The following is a 17046-nucleotide window of genomic DNA, read 5'->3' on the forward strand; positions in this document are numbered from 1 at the left end:
GTTAATTGTGTAGTTTTGTTCTTCTGCATCTGCCCTTAATTTCTTTCTAGTCAACCTGACTTTCATTGAGGGTGGTATGCCGAAATCTTCTACTACTACTTTTGTTGTTGTTCAATGTACCATTGAATTGTAACTGACCCATAGCTGACCTTCTGGTGGGTTTTCAAATGCAATTAATCTCATGGGAGATTGTCCATCCTCCTATCACGGAGAAGCTGGTGGATTTGAACTGTGTGCTTTTGATACTGCAGCACAGCTTCTTGCCACTAGGCCATGAGTACTCCCTACTTTTATTGTGGTTGTATTTCTTTCTTTAAGTCTATTAATGTTTGGTTTTGTGTATTTTTCAGCTGTATTATTTGATGGATAGATATTGAGATAACTTTCTATTCATCTTTTAAGCAATATAGTGTCCTTCCTTGTCTCTCTCTTTTTTTTTTACTAGGCAAAGACCTTTATTAACCTTTGTTTCAAATTTTATTCCCAGGCTTCTTCAGCTTATTTAGCTGCAAAGAATGAATTACATTTAAGCAGAAACTGAAAAGAGCTGCAATATCCAAAAGGCTTGTTGGGCTTAAAAATATGAGAGCTCTAGATTTTATCAGATCCATTAAACAAAACAATTTTAAAAAGCAGTCATAATATAAAATAGCAGCTCAAAGTAACTTCGTCATGTTTTATCTTCTTCAAAAGTTGACTCAAATCAGTTGGCCTCATTCTTTGAAGCCTCAGCAAAATTCTCCACAAGATCTGGAACTTCATCATCATCATCTTCTCCAGTAGCAAGTGGTGCTTTTCCATCCACAGATGGTTTGGGCAGGGCTTCAGCCAGTCTTCTTAAACTACTCAGGCTATCTGCGCCAAGCTGGTTTAAGATGCTGGGTAACATTTCTGTCAACTGCTTTGTCTCAGCATGGCTGGTAATGGTGAAAGTGTTCACTGCCAGAGATGCCTGAACTTTAGGATTATTAAAGTGGATCACCGTTCCTTGATTTGTAAACATATTCACCTCTTCAATACCAGAGATATTGTTTATCCCTAATTTCTTTAAGGAGAACTGAAGTTTTTTGTCATTTGCTGTAGCTTTTCTATGAACCACCTTCTTCTTTCTGCATGCAGTTCCTTTTCCACCAATGCGCACTTGTGCCTGCAGTTTGGCAAGTTTCTCCCGATTCATGATAGTTTCTTTCATCTTGTCAGAGAGGAAATGGGGCTGCGCGGGGGACTAGGGCCGGCACTCAGGGGGTCTTTTGGCAGACCAGCTGAGATAGGCTGCAAACGAGAGGACGCAAGATGGCAGCTAGAGAGAGACCGAAGTGACCCCTTGTCTCTTATTTTTATGCTGTTATCAGAGTCCATGTTATTAAAAAATTAGTATTTCCACTTCTGCTTTTTTTTTTTTTTAGTTGCCAATTTGTTATTCCTGGTTGGCTCTTCCCAGGGTCTTGGGAAGCTCTCCTTGCCAGAAGAGCATGGTGGTGTGAGCGCAGGAATCCTGGCAAGCTTTTGGAGTCGACTGCTTTTCTGGGCATGTGTTTGTTACATGCAGGTCTGCTCTGTCCCCGGGAGCAAGGATAGCCAGCATTGGCCTAGGGTACCCACGATGGACAATGTTGGCTGGAGCTTCCCGACTAAATCAAGCCTGGAAGCAGGAGCGGCATCCACTTCCAAAATGGCTTGCCTCTAGAAACTATATGAACAAACAGTGCTCAGGCTGTTCGTTCATAGGGTTGCTATGAGTCGTGTACAACTCGACGGCAACAAATAACAATAACAACGACAACGACAAAGGGTGAGCTACGTTGGCCTAGTGTCAAGGAATTTATGCTACCAAGCCAAAGGTGGGTGATTTTCATCTGCGGCCCTTGGCCAGGTTCAAATTGTTTTCCTGTCAAACATTCTTCTAGGAGGGATAGAACTGGCCTGTGTGTTGCTGTACAGAGGTTAACTCGTGGTTGCTGTGATGCTGAAGACTATGACAGTGATGTGCCAATAGTGGTAATGAGTACCCCTGTGGACAGTGTTGGCTGGAGCTTCCTGACTAAATCAAGCTTGGAAGCAGGAGCAGCATCTACTTCCAAAATGGCTTGCCTCCGGAAACTCTATGTATGAACAGTGCTTAGGCTGTTCGTTCATAGGGTCGCTATGAGTCGTCTATGACTCGACGGCACCAAATAACAATAACGACGACAATGACAAAGAGAGAGAGCTACATTGGCCTAGTGTCAAGGAATTAATGCTACCAAGCCAAAGGTGGGTGATTTTCATCTGCGGCCCTCGGCCAGGTTCAAATTGTTTTCCTGTCAAACATTCTTGTAGGTGGTATAGCATTGGTCTGTGCGTTGCTTTACAGAGGTAACTCGTGGTTGCTGTGATGCTGAAGACTGTGACAGTGATGTGCCAATCGTGGTAATGAGTACCCACTGTGGACAGTGTTGGCTGGAGCTTCCTCACTAAATCAAGCTTGGAAGCAGGAGCTGCATCCACTTCCGAAAGGGCTTGCCTCTGGAAACTCTATGTATGAACAGTGCTCAGGCCGTTGGTTCATAGGGTCGCTATGAGTCGTCTATGAGTCGACGGCACCAAACAACAACAACAACAACAATTTTTTGGTATATTTCCTCCCACTCTTTGATTTTTGGACTGTTTTTTCCCCTTGTTTTTTGGATCTGTTTCTTGTAGACAGCATTGCTTGGTTTTGGGGTTTGTTTTTTTCTACTAATTTATTTACAAAATTTCAATACAGATTTGAACAAATTGTTTCAATTTCCATCACCCTACCACCACACATCAAATTGTACAACCCAATGGTTAATTCCCCTCTTCCCCTTCAACATCCCTTTGCTTCCAGCCTCTCCCACCCTTCCTGGATCTTTATACTCATTCTACAATAACAGTTTAATAAAATATTTATCTTTGGCGAGCTCTGGTGGCCTAGTGGCAAGAAGGTGTACTGCAATCCCAGAGGTGCATGGTTCAAATCCACCAGATGCTCTGCTGGAGAAGAGGAACAATCTCCTCCTGTACCAGTCAGATCTGATTTGACAGTACACACACACACACACACACACACACACCCCACACTAATAAAAAATAAAATAAAAAATTAAAAAAAATATTTATCTTTGTGCAACTGAGTTAGTTCACTCAGCATAATGCTCTCCAGTCCCTCCCATGTTAGGGATACTTTACAAAGTTATTGCTCCTGCGTGCTGCATAGTATAATCATTGTGTGAATTTACCATAATTTCTAAATCCATTCATTTGCGGTTGGACATCTGGTCTGTTTCCATGTTCTTGCGATGTTGAATAATGCTATGAACTTGGTGTACAAATCTCAGTTTGTGCCTCGGTTCTCATATTCTCAGGGTATATTCCAAGTAGTGGAATAGCTGGGTCATATGGAATTTCTATGTTCAGCTTTTTGAGGAAGTGCCAAACTGCCTTCTAGAATGGTTGCACCATTTTTTAAAAATTAATTTTAATGAAAGTTTACAGAGACTTACGGTTTCCATTCATTCATTGTTGCACTTTTCTCCCTGCCCACCCCCTCTCCCCAAATCATTCTGCTCCTTGAAAAGCAAAAGAACAACTCTTTCTTATGCAATTCCTCCCCCTAAGTCCACTACACTCACTATGCAACCTCCATTCTGGACTCTTATCATGACAATAACACCCAATCACATATCCCTTTTAAACCATTCTCTCTCTCATCTGTTTCAATGCAGTATACATCATTTTTCCCCTCCTTCTCTACCTTCCTTCAACCCCGATGCCAGTCCTGTTTTACAACAGTGGTCCTGTGCATTATTTGTCCTTTTGTAACTGAGATATTTCAGTCGGCATAATGTCCTCCAGGGTCACCCATTTTGTGTAATATTGCATGAGTTCCTTGTTTTTCAATGTTGTGTAGTATTCCATTGTGTGAATATACCAGAGCTTCTCTAATTATTCTTTTGTTGATGTGCACTTGTTTCCAGCTCTTTGCTATTGCGAACAAAGCCGCAATAAACAGAGGTGTGCATGTATCTGCTTGGGTGGCAGTTATGGTCTCTTTTGGGCATATTCCCAGTAGTAGAATTGCTGGGTCAAATGGTTTTTCTATTTGCAACTTTTTGAGAAGGTGCCATACAGCCTTCCATAGTGGTTGCACCATTTTACACGCCCACCAACAATGAATAAGGGTTCCAGTTTCTTCACAACCTCACAAGCATTTGATGGTTGCTCCTCTGTTAAATTTTGCTATTCTTACTGAGGTGAGATGATATCTCATAGTTGTTTTGATTTGCATCTCTCTTAGAGCTAGAGATTTTGAACATTTCTTCATGTGCTTGTTGGCCATCTGAATGTGATCTTTGGTCAAGTGTCTGCTCATATCCTGTGCCTATTTTTTAATTGGGTTATTTAGCTTTATTTTGTTTGTTGCGGTGCTCGAGTATTTTATAAATTCTAGATATAAACCCCTTGTCTGACATGTCATTGTCAAATATTTTTTCCCAGTCTGTAGCTTCCCTTTTTACCCTTTTCGAGAAGTTTTTGGATGTGCTTAGGGATTTGATTCTAAGAAGGTCCCATTCATCTATTTTATCCCCTCCTGGTTGTAGATATTCCAGGATGCTTGGAAGACTGTTTATGTTGTGGATTAGGACTTCTAGAGTTCTTCCAAGCTTTTCTTTAATGAAGTTTATAGTCCTTGGTTTTAGTCGTAGGTCCATAATCCACATTAATTGGTTTTTGTGTATGGAGTAAGGTGTGGATCTTGCTTGAGTTTACTGCAGATAGTTTTCCAATTTTACCAGCACCAGTTACTAAAAAGGCTGTCATTTCTCCACTTAACTGATTTTATCTCCTTGTCAAAATCATTTGACCATAGGTAGATGGGCTGATTTCTGGATTCGGTTGCACCATTTTACAATCCCACCAAGAATGTAAAAGAGTTCCTTTCTCACCACATCCTCTCCAAGATCTATTACTTGCTGCCCTGTTAAACTTTGCCACTCTTACTGGAGTGAGATGGTACCTTATTGTGGTTTGATTTGAATTTCTTTTATTGTCAGTGATTTGGAGCATTTCTTCATGTATCTGTTTCCCATTTGAATATCTTCCTCTGTGAAACAGCATGGTACTGGTACAATGACAGGCACATTAACCCAGAAATAGATGACGCTATCAATGGTCAAATGATATTCGACAAGGAAATCAAAGCTATCAAATGAAGAAACGATAACTTCTTCAACCAATGTTGCTGGCAAAACTGGACTTCCACCTGCAGAAAGCTCAAACAGGATCCACATCTCACACCATTCATAAAAATCAACACAAGGTGGGTCAGAGACCTGAGAGTAAAGCCCAAAACCATAACGTTCATAAGAGACAAACTGGGATCAAGCTTAGAAGCACTAGTCCAGTGTATAAAGACACTGCCAAATATAATCAGAAATGCACAAGCTAAAGAGGATAAAATTGACGCATGAGACCTTCTAAAGATTAAATCTCTGTGCACGTCAAGAACTTTTCCCAACAAGGTGAAAAGAAAACCTACAGACTAGGAACAAACATTTGGTAATACCATCTTAGATAAGACTCTTACAACAAAAGTTTACAGAATACTCCTGGGCCTCCACAAGAAAAAGACTGATAACCCAATTACAAAATGGGCAAAAGACATGGTTTTGGGTTTTCAATTTCTTTTTTTAGTGTACTGTCAAATAGGATCCAACTGGCACAAGAGATTGCCCCTCCTTCTCCAGTGGATCATCTAGGGGATTCGAACCACACACCTTCAGGATTGCAGCACAGCTTCTTGCCTCTAGGCCATCAGAGCTCCCTTCTTTTGGTTTTTTTAATGGATTCTGCTAGTCTTTTTCTTTAGTTGGTGTGATTCACATTGAGTGTCATTATCAGCAGGGAAGGTTTTATTGGTGCCATTTCATTGGGTTCTTCTTTTATATTATTTTAGGTCACTTCAGTCTACTCACTCTTCTGTGTTGCCACAGTGTGAAGGACTTTATCTAGTATTTCTCGTCAAGTTGGTGTGGTTCTCAAAAATTCCATTAGTTCTTTTATGAGAATGATTTAATATCCCCTTCATATTTGTTGGACAATTGTTCTGGGTAGAAGATTCTCAGTTGGCAGTTGTTTTGCTTTCAGTCTTTTATATATGCCATTTCATTGTTTTCTTACTTGCATAGTTTCTGCTGAGAAGTCAGAGCTTAATCTTATTGGTTCTCTTTTGCTGGAAACTAATTCTTTTTCTTGAATTCTCTTTTCTGAATTCTCTCCTTGTCTTTGATTTTGGAGCATTTGACTATGATAGGTTGGTGTTTTTCTTTTATGTTCTATATTGTTTGGAGTACTCAGGTTCTTGAATGTTTATTTTCTCATTTTCCATAATACCTGGAGAATTTTCTTCTAGTACTTCTTCCACAATTACCCACCCCACTTCTTTTTCAGGAATTCCAATTATACGTGTTATTTCACCTGATTCTTAATTTTCCTTCCTTTTGTTCCTACTTCTTCCTCTAGCAAGTTAAAGGCCTGTCTTTCATTGATCCTATGTTCTATTTCTTCAATTCTGCTTTTTTGTCCCTCCCATATATTATTGTGTTTGTCATATATTGTATTTTCATGGTTGTTATTCATAATACCTTGCTGATTTTTCCCTATTTTGTCCAATAATGATTTTTTAATTATTTTTATCTCTTTGCTTGTGGTTTCAATGATTTCTTCCATCTTAGTATTTTCTTGAACTTCTTGGAGTATTCTATTAGCCTCCCTGACACTGGTTTTTTAATTTATTGTGTTTTGATATCCTTTGAGTTTTGGTGTAATGTGTTGTGTATGTGTGTGGTTTAAAGCTATCTGCTGCTTCCGGGATATTTTGGATATTTATTACCTCCTATGTTCTTGGTGTGTGACAGCTGATGGTACTTCTCCATAGTTTTCTGTTGTTTGTGCAGTGTTGTTAGGGGGTGATGGTTGTAGTCTAATGATAGTAAGGTGGTTTACAAACTGATCCTTGCTTTAATGGAATGTATCGTCATTCTGGCTTGGCATGTCATGTGTCTCATAGTCCACTATATGGAGCTCAGGACTGTGTTCAGGTCAGCCTACGGGTGGGGCTACTAAATTGTGTGGTCAGCCTATAGGTGGCGATATTTAATTGTGTATAGGTCACCCTACAGGTATGCTAATTGGTGGTGCTTTGTTCTGTTGCCTCTTGGTAGAGGGGTCTTTAGGCCTCTTCCCTGATCTTTTGCCTTTTATTCTCTTTGAATCAAGGGATTTCTGTATTTCTAAGTCCCTTTACCATTCACTGAATTCCCATTACTGGGCATAACTGTTGCCACTACTGTGGCAACACTTGTGCAACTTAAGGTTCCCAGAGTGGCATTAGCTGTAGGGAGGGTCATCAATTCATGTGAATTCATGTGAGTCAGGCCCTGATCAGTGTCAGTTTCTTCATAAAGGGGCTGATCTTTCTATGATAATAGGTGTAAGCAAGTTCCTACCCTTTGTACCTACACTTTCTTCTTTCAGTGCAAAATTAGAAATGGCTTTATCAAGCTCAGCCATCTCCTTGCCAGGTTCAAGATGACATTAGCTGCTTGCCATTGCTGTTCCCTATCTGTTCAGATGGAAATTCACCAGGGTAGTTGTCTGCAAGTAGAGGGTCCTGCCTTATCTGTGGTTGTTGTTGTTGTTATGTGCCATCGAGTCGCTTGCGACTCATAGTGACCTTATGTACAAGAGCCTTAAATGCCATTCTATCCTGTGCCAACTTCGCTGTCTCAAAACACACTCATTCTCACCACTCCACTCACAGAATCTATCCATCTCATCGAGGGTCTTCCTCTCCTGTGCCATCCCTCCAGTCATCTAAACATGCTGTCCCTCTCCAAGGACCAGTCCCTCCTTGCAACACGCCCACAATATGTCAGACAAAGCTTCAGAATCCTTGACTCCAAGGAGAATTCCGGCTTCACCTTCTCCAGGACAAACCTGTTTGTTCTCCTGGCAGTCCATGATATATTCAACACTCTTCTCCAGCACCACAGCTCAAAGGCATCAATTTTCTTTCTATCATCCCTAGTCACCGTCCAACTCTCTGATGCATAGCGCGAAACTGCAAAGACTATAGCCCAAATAAGGCGTACCTTAGTCTCCAGCCTGATGTAGTTGCTCTTCAGTACTCTTGAGAGGTCCCTCACAGCTGACTTTCCCAATGCAATTCATCTCCTGATTTCCTGGTTGTTGTTATCAAGAGTGTTGACTGTGGAACCAAGAAAACTAAAACTGTTAATTATCTCAATCTCTTCACCATCCATCCCAATGCTGCCAATTGGCCCAGTGGTGAGAATCTTTGTTTTCTTGATGTTGAGCTTCAATCCATAATGAAGACTGCAGTCCTTGAACTTCTACAGCAAGTGCTTCAGGTCCTCTTCAGTTTCAGCAAGCAGGGTTGTGTCATCCACATAACGCAGGTTGTTGATGATTCTTCCACCAATCCTGATGCCACATTCCTCTTTGTATAGCCCAGCGTCTCGGATGATCTATTCTGTATACAGATTGAAAAGGTATAGAGACAGAATACATCCCTAATGGACCCCCCCCTCTTGATTTTGAACCATGTAGTGTCTCCTTGCTCTGTTCTGACAACTGCCTCTTGGTCCAAGTATGGGTTTCGCATTAGCACAATCAAATGTTCTGGGGTTCCCATTCTTCTCAGAGTCAGCTACAGCTTGTTGTGATCCACATAGTCAAAAGCCTTTGCATAGTCAATGAAGCACAGGCAGACATTATTCTGGTATTCTCTGCTTTCTGCTAAGATCCATTAGCTATAATATCCCTAGTACGGTGACCTCTTCAAAATCCAGCCTGCACATCTGGCAGTTCTCTGTTGGCATATTGTTCCTAACGTTTTTGGATAATTTTCAGCAGAATCTTGCATGCATGTGATATTAATGATATTGTTAGATAATTTCCACACTCTGTTGGGTCACCTTTCTTTGGAATGGGAACAAATATCGATCTCTTCCAGTCAGTTGGCCAGCTGGCTGTTCTCCAGATTTATTGGTAGTAGATATCCAATTACTAGTAGGACTTTATGTGGCCTCCAAGCCCTGCTCAGGCTTGCTTTACGGTATTGATTGCAGGGCTCTCACACCTTCTCTCTCCTTCATGCTTCAACTTACTCTCAACACTTTCCCTCAAATCTTAGGGTTGTCGAGCCATCCAGTCACTCATAATGCCCTATGTACAAGAGCCGAAGCCTGCTCTTTCCTGAGATCGTCTCACTGACTCTGACATCCCTACTTCCATTTCCCCAGTTACTGAATCAATCCATCTCATCCGGGGTCCTTCTCACCTGAGCTTTCCTCCATCTTTCTGAGCATGATATTCTTCTCCAAGGACTAGGCACTCCTGGCCATGTGCCCAAAGAACGTGAGACAGAGTTTTTAAATCCTTGCCTCCAAGGAGCAGCTTGATTTCACCCTCTCCAATAAAGACCTCTTTGCTCTCTTGGCAGTCCATGGTTTGTTCAAGACTCTTCTTTAGTACCACAATTCAAAAGCATCAATTCTCCTGTCATCCTTAGTCATTATCCAGCTCTCTGATGCACAGCAAGTAATTGTGAAGACCATGGCCTGAATCAGGTACATGTCAATCTCAAGACTGACAATCATTTGGATTGCTGGGATTCCAAGATGGGAGTGGTGGAGAAAGCAGTGTGAGGAGCTGGAGGAGCAAAAAGCTGCATAGAAACGGGCTACTACAGACTGTCATGGTGCACAGGGACTAACGTGTCATGATATGGGCAGTAGGAATTTGAGTCAGAATTTTTATTAAAATAGTTAGTTTGGCAGCTACAGGAGCATCAGGCTTCGCTGTGGGCCCTGGCTGAAGCGGGAAGCCGCCAGCCATGGGACCCACCTGCCAGGAGAAAGGTTAGCAGGAAATTGACTGAATTCACTTAAGCCCCACTAGGAGCAAGTGAGTCTGTTGGAATTTGACTGAGTTTTCTTGTGCCCCCACCTACTCCTCAGGATTGGTCAGGCCAGTAGGAATTTAACTGAGTTTTCTTGGGCACTGCTGAGTGCCAGAGAGAGCACCCAGGTGTTAGCGAGCCAGTGGGAATTTGATTGAGCTTTTGTGGGCACTGTAGACCAGCCAGAGGTGAGTGGGTTAGCGGGAATTTGACTGCGTTTCCTTGGGTCCCACTGGACCCACGGCCCTGCTGGGGCAGGAGCTGGGAGCCGAGGGTACCTGGGTTAGGGCCACTGAGCAGGGACCACTGAGTGAGAGCTGCTGGGTGGGAGACAGACAGCTGGAATTTGAGAAGCGACCCCACTCATGAGCACACCCAGAGAGCTGAAATCTGAGTAAGTCCCCACAAATGACTGACTCGCCCCTGTGGTCACCCTCTCCCCCATACCCGACCCACCCCCAATGTGGCTCCAAACCTGTGCCTACACCTGTGTCTAGTCAATCAACTTGCCTTTAATCTGGAGCACCTCGATCTGACTTACATAAAAGAGGCTGCTCTCACACGCCCTGAACTGAACTTTCCCTTCAGTCAGAAGTTCAGAGAAGAACACAGCCCAACTGATTTCAAGAGCATTCATTGTCTTCAGATCAAGAACATATCAATGTCTCAAAGAAAGCAAACAGAACCTAAGGGAGTTTGTAAAAACAAGACCAGCGCTGCAGGAAACATTGAGAGCCGTCTTTCCTACAGAGGTGACACAGAAAGCAGGATGGACCAAAGTAAATAACAACACCACCAAAAGAACTCATCAAAATGATAGCAAGAAAACCCTGCCTTTCAATAATCACACTGAATGTGAATGGTTTGAATGCACCACTGAAGAGAATAGCAGATTAGATAAAAAATAAAAATCCATCAATATGCTGTCTACAAGAGATACACCTGAAAAATGAAGATAAAGACTAAAAATAAAAGGATGGGAAAAAATATACCAAGCAAATGCCAATAATTAAAAAAAGCAGGAGTAGCTATATTAAGCTCCAATAAAATAAATTTCAATGCAAAACCCATCAGAACGGACAAGGAAGGTCACTACATAATGTTTAAAGGGTCAATAGAACAAGAAGACGTAACAATAATAAATATCTATGCACACATGAAAGACCTGGAAAATATATAAAACAAACATTAACACAATTGAAAAAGGAAATAGACAATAGCAGTTGGATACTTCAATACATAACTCTCAAGAAAAGATAGAACTACTAGCAAAAAATTCAACAAAGATGCTCAATAATTAAATCACACAATAAACCAACTGAATCTCATAGATATTTATAGGCTAATGCACCGCAAAACAACACAGTATACCTTCTTCTCCAGTTTGCATGTAACACTATGCAGAATAGATCACATTCTAGGTCACAAGGCAAGCATCAATAAATTAAAAACCATAGAAATAATACAAATCATTTTCTCAGTCAACAATGCCTCAAAATTAAAAATTAATAATAAAAAGATAAAGGAGAAAAAAACACATACATTTGGAAGATGAACACCACCTTGCCTGAACATGAATGGGTACTAGAAGAAATAGAAAATGAAATTTAAAAGTTTCTTGAGGTGTCCGGCCTTACCCCACGCAGCTTTCAGTCATGGCCTCCTGCAACGCGCACATCGGAAAGCCCGCCCCCAGCTTCCAGGCCACTGCAGTGATGGATGGCGCTTTCAAGGAGGTAAAGCTTTCCGACTACAAAGGGAAGTATGTGGTGCTCTTTTTCTACCAGCTGGACTTCACCTTTGTGTGCCCCACCGAGATCATCGCCTTCAGCGAGCATGCCGACGACTTCCGCAAACTAGGCTGCGAGGTGCTGGGGGTCTCCGTGGACTCGCAGTTCATGCATCTGACTTGGATCAACACGCCCAGGAAGGAAGGAGGCTTGGGCCCTCTGAACATCCCCTTGCTGGCAGATGTGATAAGAAGCTTGTCCCTTGATTATGGTGTGAAGGAAGATGAGGGTATTGCTTACAGGGGCCTTTTTATCATCAATGGCAAGGGTATCCTTCGTCAGATCACAGTCAATGACTTGCCTGTGGGGCGTCCCGTGGAAGAGGCTCTATGGCTGGACCAGGCCTTCCAGTACACAGATGAGCATGGGGAAGTATGTCCCGCTGGCTGGAAGCCCGGCAGTGACACGATCAAGGCCAACATGGATGACAGCAAGGAATACTTCTCCAAACACAACTAGACTGGCAGGCAGAGGACAAGTCTAGGCCCTCTGTCCCCACCTGTGCCCCTGCCTGGGTGCCCTATACTGACCCAGGAAAAGGCCAAGCCCTGTTCTGTTGAAATTCGGATCTGGGACCCTCGAGGCTTGGGCTAGGCCTTTTCCTGCACTACTCTTCCCCTGTGCTGGGGAGAACTAATGAATAGTGACACACCCCCCCCCCCACCTTCCCAGAGCCCAGTCATGGAGGCACAGTACTCGGTGATTAATAATAAACTATTTGGAACAGGTGTGAAAAAAAAAGTTTCTTGAAACAAATGACAATGAAACACCACTACCAAAACTTCTGGGAAACAGCCAAAGCAGTAATTAGAGGTCAATTTATAGCAGTAAGTAAACATATCAAAAGACAGGAAAAAATTACCACTGACTCTCTAACCCAACATCTCCAACAAGTTGAAAAAGAACAGCAAGAAAACCCAACATCCTCTAAAAAACCCTGAAATTATAAAAACTAGAGTAGAAATACATAAAATAGAAAACTGAAAATTGAAGCCATCAACAAAACAAGGAGCTGGTTCTATGAAAAGGTCAATAAAATCAACAAACCACTAGCAAAACTCACAAAGGAAAAGAAGGAAAAGACACAAATAATCCAAATAAGAGATGAAATGGGCAACAACACAACAGAACCAACTATAATAATATGGCTAACATTGGAATATTATGAAAAATTATACTCAAACAAATATGAAAACCTAGAGGAAATGGAAAACTACTTATAAATTCACAACTTAAACTGACAACAACTGAAATAGAACATCTGAACAGACCCATTACAACAGTAGAAATTGAAAAGGTAATAAAACAACTTCCAGCCAAAAAAAGCCCTGGACCAGATGGTTTTACAAGTCAATTTTATCAAACATTTAGAGACGATCTGTCACCAATATTACATAAACTATTTCAGAAAACAGAAAAAGATGGAATTCTCCAGACTCATTCTATGAAGCAAACATATCCTTGATACTACCAAAATAGAAAATGATAGGCCATTATCTCCCATGAACACTGTATGCAAGAATGCTGAATAAAATCTTGGCCAATAGAATTCAACAATAAATCCAAAAAATAATTCACCATGACCAAATGGGATTCATAACAGGTATGCAAAGATGGTTCAACATAAGAAAAACAATCAATGTAATTCATCACATTAGCAAAGCAAAGAACAAGAAACACATGATCCTATCAATTGATGCAGAAAATGCCTCAGACAAAATCTAACACCCTTTCCTGATTAAAACACTCATCAAAATAGGATTAGAGGGGCATTTCTTCAACATAGTAAAAAAGATATATATGAATCCAAGAGTCATTGTTGTTCTCAATGGAGAGGCATTCCCCTCGAGAACAGAAACTAGGCAATGATGCCCATTATCACCTCTCCTATTCAAAGTCTCAGCAATAGCAATAAGGCAAGAGAAGGAAATAAGAGGTATCCAAATTGGCAAACAGGAGGTAAAATTATCGCTCTAAGCAGATGATATGATAGTATACTTAGAAAACCCTAAAGACTCAGCAAGAAGACTAGTGGACATAGTTGACCAATTCAGCAAAGTGGCAGGATACAAGATCAACATACAAAAATCAATTGGATTTCTCTACAGTGACAAAGAAAATACAAAACTGGTCCTAAGAAAAACAATATGCTTCAAAATAGCTAATCACAAGATTAAATACTTATGAGTAAACCTAACCAGAAGTACAAAGGGTCTATTAAGAGAAAATTGCAAAATATTACTACAAGAAACAAAAAGAGACCTGGAGATGTGGAAGAATATCGCTTGCTCCTGGATAGGAAGGCTCAATATTGTGAAAATGACAATACTACCAAAGGCAATTTACACTTTTAATGCAATCCCAATACAAATACCAATTACATTCTTCAACAAGATGGAAAAGGCAATCCCAATTTCATTTGAAATAGAAAGAGGCCCCGAATAAGGTTAGCACTCCTTAAAAAGAGAAACAAGGTAGAAGGCATCTCACTCTCTGATTTAAAATTCCAGTACACTGCCATTGTGGTCAAGACAGCGTGGTACTGCTACAATGACAGACACATGGATAAATGGAATAGAATTGAGAATCCAGAAATCAGCCTATCTACCTATGGTCAACTGATTTTTGACAAGAAGTTGAAATCAGGTAAGTGGGGAAACGACAGCCTTTTTAATAAATAGTGCTGATAAAACTGGAAAACTATCTGCAGAAAATTCCATACACAAAAACCAACTCAAAGTGTATTATGGACCTAGGACTAAAACCAAAGACTATAAACTTGATTAAAGAAAAGCTTCAAAGAACTCTAGAAATCCTAATCCACAGCAAAATAGTCTTTCAAGCATCTTGAAAAATCTACAACCAGGAGAGGATAAAATAGATGAACGGGCCCTTCTTAGAATCAAATCCCTAAGCACATCCAAAAACTTCTCCAACAGGGTAAAAAGGGAAGCCACAGATTGGGAAAAATTATTTGGTAATGACATGTCAGACAAGAGACATATCTAGACTTTACAAAATACTCAAGCACCACAACAAGATAAAAAAAACCCAATTGAAAAGTGGGCACAAGATATGAACAGATACTTCACCAAAGATGACATTCAGATGGCCAAAAAACACGCAAAGAAATGTTCACAATCCCTAGCTCTAAGAGTGAAGCAAATCAAAACAGCTATGAGATATCATCTCACTCCAGTAAGAATAGCAAAATTTAACAGAAGAGCAAACATCAAATGCTTGTGAGGTTGTGGAGAAACTGGAACTCTTGCTGGTGGGCGTGTAAAATGGTGCAACCACTATAGAAGGCTGTATGGCGCTTTCTCACAAAGTTGCAAATAGAAATACTATTTGACCTAGCAATTCCATTTCTGCGAATATACCCTAATGAAACCATAACTGCCACCCAAGCAGATATACGCACACCCATGTTTATTGTGTCTTTGTTCAAAATAGCAAATAGTTGGAAACAACCCAAGTGCCCATTATCAAACGGATAGAGAAGCTCTGGTATATTCACACAATGGAATACTATGCAACATTGAAAAACAAGGAACTAATGCAATATTACACAAAATGGGTGACCCTGGAGGACATTTTGCTGAGTGAAATATCTTGTCACAAAAAGAAAAATATTGCATAGTGCCACTGTTGTAAAACGAGACTGACAATGGGGTTGAAGGGAGACTGAAAAAGAGGGGATAAATAATGTTTATTTCATTGAAACAGAGGAAGTAGAGAACTGTTTAAAAGGGATATGTGGTTAGGTATTATTGTTATGACAGGAGTCCAGAATGAAGGCTGCATAGTGGAGTGGACTTGGGGAGAGGGACTGTATAACAATGAAAGATGTTTTCTGTTACTTTTCAAAGAGAAGAGCGAATTTGAGGTGGGCAGGGTGAAAAGTGCAACAATAAATGAATGGAAACCCTAAGTCTCTGTAAACTCTCATTAAAATTAAGAAATTTTAAAAAAAAGAAAAGAAAAGAAAAAAAGGGCTGACATGGTTGCTCTTCAGTATTCTGAAGGGTTCCCTGGCAGCAGACTTCTGCAATGCAATTTGTCTTTTGGTTTCCTGACTGTTGATGCCAAGAGTGTTTAGATTTTCTGTACTTTTTTTTTTTTTAAATTACCCTTGCAGGAGCCAGGCAATTTTGCTACTCTTGACTAGTTTGCCATTCAATTAGAAGTCCCCCAAAATATTTTTTTAATTGTGATTTCATTGAGTTTACAAAGTAGTTTTTTAAACATTCATACATATTTTGTTTTACAATATTCATTACAATACCCACATTGTCTCTGTAATTCTCATATCCACTAATCTATCTTACTCTCTCCTGCCTTCAGGGGTTTACATTCTATCACATTCTTTTTTGACCTTAAATGGTTCATTATTTGATGAGTGAATGCTGTTATTGGTCACTTTTAGACCTAATCATTATTTGGCTTAACTTTTTAAAAAAATTAATTTTAGTGAACATTTACAGAGATTTTGGATTTCCATTCATTCATTTTTGTACTTTTCTCCCTGCCCAGCCCTCCCGCCTCAGTTGGCTTCTCTCTTTGAAAAGTAAAATTCTTTCATTGGTATACAATCTCCCCCCACCCCCCCATACACTCCACTATGCAACCTTAATTTTGGACTTTTGTGATAACCACAATTGTTGTGTTATGTGCCATTGAGTCACTTGCGACTCATAGCGACCCTATCTATGTACAAGAGCTCTAAGCGCCATTCTATCCGGTGCCAACCTAGCCATCCCAAACGCACTTATTCCCACCACTCCAGTCACAGAATCGATCCATCTCATTGAAGGTCTTCCTCTCCTTTGCCACCCCTCCACTCTGCCAAACATGATGACCCTCTCCAAGGACCAGTACCTCCTTGCAACATGCCCAAAGTATGTCAAAGCATCAGAATCCTTGACTCCAAGGAGCATTCCTGCTTCACCTTCTCTAGGACAAACTTGTTTGCTCTCCTGGCAGTCCATGGTATATTCAATACTCTTCTCCAGCACCACAGCTCAAAGGCATCAATTTTTATCATCCCTATTTACTGTCCAACTCTCTGATGCATAGCACGTAATTGCGAAGATTATAGCCTGGATCAGGCGCACCTTAGTCTCCAGCCTGACACCATTGCTCTTCAGTACTCTTGAGAGGTCCCTCACAGCCGACCTTCCCAAGGCAATTCATCTCCTGATTTCCTGGCTGCTGTTACCAAGAGTGTTGATTGTGGACCCAAGCAAACTAAAACTGTTAATTATC

General features: G+C 40.8%; 2 pseudogenes; one reads left to right on the forward strand and one right to left on the reverse strand.

The window, feature by feature from the left end:
• Window positions 1-703: 703 nt before the first annotated feature.
• Window positions 704-1192, reverse strand: LOC102852865 (annotated as a pseudogene).
• A 10451-nt stretch (window positions 1193-11643) lies between these two features.
• LOC102853282 lies at window positions 11644-12237 on the forward strand (annotated as a pseudogene).
• Window positions 12238-17046: the final 4809 nt, after the last annotated feature.

The sequence above is a fragment of the Elephantulus edwardii genome, unplaced genomic scaffold, assembly GCF_000299155.1.
Source record: "Elephantulus edwardii isolate Elephantulus edwardi_28Jun2011 unplaced genomic scaffold, EleEdw1.0 scaffold00234, whole genome shotgun sequence".
Taxonomy (NCBI): domain Eukaryota; kingdom Metazoa; phylum Chordata; class Mammalia; order Macroscelidea; family Macroscelididae; genus Elephantulus; species Elephantulus edwardii.